The sequence below is a fragment of the Lynx canadensis genome, chromosome A2 (genome assembly GCF_007474595.2).
Source record: "Lynx canadensis isolate LIC74 chromosome A2, mLynCan4.pri.v2, whole genome shotgun sequence".
NCBI lineage: Eukaryota > Metazoa > Chordata > Mammalia > Carnivora > Felidae > Lynx > Lynx canadensis.
The window spans coordinates 10,270,835-10,276,072 of NC_044304.2; the positions used below are offsets into that span (position 1 = coordinate 10,270,835).

The window sequence follows — 5,238 nt, forward strand, 5'->3', positions numbered from 1 at the left end:
TCGTGATCTCATGGTTAGTGAGTTCGAGCCCCACATCAGGCTCTGTGCTGTCAGCACAGAGCTTAGGGTTCTCTCTCTTTCTCCCTCTCTCCCTGCCCCTCCCCTGCTTGTACATGCTCTCTCTCTGAAAATAAATAAATAAAAACTAAAAAGAAGAAAGGAGTGAGTATAGAAGATTTTTTTCTCCACTCTGCAATCTCATCATTCTGTATTAGTTTACTTAATAATAATCTCCACATGAAATGTCATTTACTTATTTACTGATATTCTATTTCCTCCAGCCACATACATATCCTAGAATAAAACTAGTTAGGGGCAAAGATTTTATTTTTTTTGTATTATGCTAAGCTAAACAAGTCAACCAGAGAAAGACAAATATCATATGATTTCACTCATACGTGGAATTTAAGGGGCAAAAATTCTTAAAAATTAATTTTACTGTTGATTCCCAGTGCTTTCAACAACAATAAGCACAAAATAATTGGTCAAAACTAGTTGTCGATGGACAAAGGAAAGTCTCAGGCGATTTGCAGAGGAAAATAATGCCTGGGAAAAATGTTTGGATTAAGGGCAGGAGTGGCTAATAAGTTTCGGCATCAAAGAGAAGAGAGAGCATTTGGGATTCCTCGAAATCCCAAATCCCCAAATAAAAAGGAACTAGATTTGTGGCTAATATACAGAAATTAGCCAACTAAAGGTATGTAAAATAAAATCATAGCATTTCTGTTTATTTTTAAGCTTTGAAAAATGAAGACTTTTTTTCAGAGCAGTTTTAGGTTCACAGCAAAATTGAGGGGAAGGTACACTTTCCCTATATTCCCTTCTTTCACGAGGCATAGCTACCCTCATTATCAACACCGCCCACGAGAGTGGTGCGTTTCTTACAGTCGGTAACCTACACCGTCACATCTTTAGCCAGCCAAGGTCCACAGTTCATATTACAGTTTACTCTTGGTGTTGTACATTCTGTGGGTTTGAGAAACTGTACGATGACCGTGTAGTGTGAGCCCTGAAGGTTGGTTTTTCCTTTTGTGTAACGCCAGAGCCTGACTTCAGTTCCTTTCTTTTTTCTAATTGAAGCATAATGAACACACAATGTTCCGTTAGTTTCTGTTGTACAACATGTTGATTTCACGATGTTTGACATTGCTCAATACTCACCACAGTAAGTGTAGTCCCTATCGGTCACCGTGCAGTGTTATCGCAACAGACTGTTGCTGAGGCAGCCACTTCAAGCATGGCTATTTCAGAAACAAAACCCACATGGCCAGCCCCGTAATTAAATAAAGAACCAGGGTGCCCCATTCTGATATATATTTTTTAATATTTTTTCATGTGTATTCGTTTTTGAGAGACAGAGAGACAGAGCGCAAGCAGGGGAGGGACGGAGAGAGAGGGAGACACAGAATCCGAAGCAGGCTCCAGGCTCCGAGCTGTCAGCCCCGAGCCCGACGTGGGGCTCAAACTCATGAACCGTGAGATCATGACCTGAGCTGAAGCCAGACGCTTAACTGACTGAGCCACCCAGGTGCCCCATATTTTTTTTGTTTTGTTGTAGGGATCTGGTTGATTTAGAAACGGACTTCTCTCTCCTTTTTCTCTTTTGTGCTTTAATTCCTGTGCTTAAGTTTTAAATTTACAAATAAAGAGTGAACCAGTGAAACTCTAGTCCCTCACCCCAGTAAAAGCGGACCCCAAGGTCCATGTGCGCTCTCTGTCTCTCTGTGACTTCACTGTGTGGCCCCAGGAACTATGAGCAGTAATTTTTTTTTTCAGAGTTTCCTGATGGTTATTGCAGAGGGTGTCTTGCAACCATCATAAGAATGATAAGGGCTGGTCCAGTCACAACGTTGGTAAATGATATGCTGAGACTGGCACAAAACAAACGTGTATCCATATTTATAGTATCATATGGAGTATTTCACTGCCCTAAAAACCCTTTGTGCTCTGCCTCTTAACCCCTCTCGCTCCCACTGCACCCTTTGGCCACATTGATATCTGTTATTCCTTTTCCGTAGTTTTGCCTTTTCTACAATTTCATGTTTTTGGAATCATACAGTATGAAGCTTTTTCAGATAAACTTCTTTCACTTAATAATATGCACTGAAGTTTCCTCTATGTCTTTTCATGGCTTGATGGTGTGTTTCTTCCAAGTACAGAATAACATTCATTGTCTGGGTACATGACAGCTTATTTATCCATTCACCTACTGAAGGCCACCTTGGTTCCCTCTCTGTTACTTTCTTGACTACTGTTTGTGGCTAAATTTGAAAGGCTCTTCTTTCTATTTCTGTAGTTTTGTTTCATGAAACAAGAAAACCAAACCCGAATTTCTGAATTTAGTCCCCTTCTGGGACTGTCAGACGAGCGGGGACTGCAGTCACTGCTCTTTCGGCTGTTCCCGTCCATGTACCTGGTCACCTTCACTGGGAACCTGCTCATGATCTTGGCCGTTATCACGGACTCCCGCCTCCACACGCCCATGGACTTCTTCCTCTCCAACCTGTCCTTTTCAGACATCTGTTTCACCTCCACCACCGTCCCAAAGATGCTGCTGAACATCCAGACACAGAGCAAAGTGATCACCTATGAAGGCTGTCTCAGCCAGATGTACTTTTTCATGGTTTTTGCAGGATTAGACACCTTCCTCTTGACAGTGATGGCCTATGACCGGTTTGTGGCCATCTGACCACCCACCCATGGTCATCATGAACCCCAAGTTCTGTGGCATCCTACTCCTGGGATCCTAGGTGTTGAGTGTTCTTGACTCTCCATTACACGATGTACTGATTTTGCGACTCTCCTTTTGCACAGAGATGGAAATCCTTGATTTTTTCTGTGAACCTAATCAGGTGATCCAACTGGCTTGCTGTGATACGTTCCTCAATGACCTGATGACCTATCTCACAATTGGACTTCTGGGTGTTGTTCCAGTTGCTGGTATCCTGTATTCTTACTCTAAGACTGTAGCCTCCATTTTGAGAATTTCATCAGCGAGTGGCAAGTAGAAAGCATTTTCCACGTGTGGGTCTCACCTCTCAGTGGTCTCTTTGTTCGATGGTACAAGCCTTGGGGTGTATCTGAGTTCGGCTGCTGCACAAAACTCTAGGGCAAGTGCCCTAGCCTCAGTCATGTGCACGGTGGTGACACCCATGTTGAACCCCTTCATCTATGGTCTGAGGAACAGAGACATCAAACAAGCCCTGAGAAAGCTCTTTAGCAGAGGGACATTCTCTGCATGTAGGATTCTTTGCTTTAAGATAAATACTTGAGTAACAGGGCTCAAAACCCTGGAATATGTAGATCATGATGTTTGTATCAGTTCATAGATTGACAGTCTGCAGTTTATCTTTCCACAGTACTTGAGTTCTTTAACTTTTCATTCATAATCAGCAACTATTTCTTCTGCATTTCTTTATAAAATTTTAGATCTCTAATTAAATTCCATTGCATGGATTTTCAGCAGCAAATAAATAATATAGGAAATTGAATACTTATAATGTGATAGAAAGACCCAGAGGAATAAATGTGGAATCTGTCCTCTCTGAGATGAAAGCAGCTATTCATTAGAGTATTCTGCTTTGGGAGAAAAATCATTTAAGTTATCAGAGAGTATACACCAGTTTTTGAGGTTTATGTCAATCTATCCTGGAAAGAGATCACATCTACATCAGCAGAGGCCTGGAACCCCGTGTGATGACATTCACAATACTCCGCATTCACTATGCAGTATCTAATTTTCCCTTGCACACTCCAAAACATCCATGAAGTGTGTAGGTAATAGAAATTACAACTCCTGGTTTTTCAGGCATCAATGGTGTCACTCTTGGTGGTTATCCCAGGGATGCGTTATGGCTTTTCTTTTAGTATTTTGGCAGGTAGCAGCAACACTGTCTGGCGATTTCCCTCAGCACCTCCTACCGTAATAGCCCTTTCACAGATTACAAAAGAAGTATGGATATTCTGCCTATTTCCAGCCAAATTTTTGTAGCAAGCATCTCAGAAATCAGGTACTAATAGCAGGATATGAGTATGGACCTAACCTGTGCTTTATGAGACAGAGTAAGACAAATGTCTCATCATCACCTGCTCCCGGAAGCCACCACTTTGGTTTGTAAAAGTTCACAGGTCCTTTTGCACACTAGTATTCAAATAAATGTTTAGGGAGCTCTCGCTCAAAAGAAAGAGAAAACAAAAGAGGAGAAGTAAGAAGAGAGAAGAAAATAAGAAAAATCGGATAAAGAAGAGAGCTTGCTTGTAGCATTTGCCAATTTCCATGGTATAATTACCCTCATCTTGCCCAGTTTCAAGCTACCAATTTTAGTTCAGACCACAGTCCTCATGAACCATCATAAGCTGGCTAGCAATATCACTTCCAAGCTTTTGGGTTGGGTTTGGAGGAAAACATAAAGCATTTGTTGTCGTTTTAAAGTCTTCACTCTGGGGCAACTGGTTCCATCAATTGAGGATCTGAGTCAGTAAAGTGTCTCAGATCTGAGGACCAAGTAGACATTATGACTCTTCATTGCGGTGATTCAGGTCAAGTTTTCTTCATGAGAACTGGAGGGCTTTTAAATTAAAATTTTTTTTTGACTACTCAAATTGGGTGAATTCTTATTGAGCTGCCCATCATTTTTGTTTCATGAAGACACCATGATGAATTTGCCATTTACAGAAATCCCCATAGCTTAACCAATTTGGATGAGAATGATTAGCTCTTACATGCACTATGAATACCATACCTTAGATGGTTTGGGACTGCTGACATGGCCTCTGGCACTTCAGAAAGGACTGAACACAGGAGAAGGGATTTTATATTCAGCATGTCCATGGTAAGTCTGTCATGTGGGGCAGAAGCTCTGTAGAGCTTGTCAAGGAAGACATTACAGCCCTCAGCAAGGTATTTCTCAATGACCTTACGAATTTTATGTTCTCTGAACCCTTATTTTGGGTACACTTTGTGGTTGATGTATTGAATCACACAAGATAAACCCATCACATCACCCTTGTCTCCCTGTACTTTGGATTCCTTCCTCGACATCATATTAACCTATTTATGGCACTGAAATTCTTTTAGAGCATGTCACTATTTTTTTTTCTCATGGTAAAATACATATAAAATTTATTATTTCCAACATTTGAAATATATTTATGTGGCATTAAGTACTTTCTCACCATTGTGCAATCACCACCTCTATCCATCTCCAGAACTTTCTCATGGTCTCAGACCTAACCTTT

The 5,238-nt window shown here is 41.1% G+C and overlaps 1 pseudogene; it reads left to right on the forward strand.

The window, feature by feature from the left end:
* Positions 1–2,305: 2,305 nt before the first annotated feature.
* On the forward strand, positions 2,306–3,264 carry LOC115505185 (annotated as a pseudogene).
* The last annotated feature ends 1,974 nt before the right edge of the window (positions 3,265–5,238 follow it).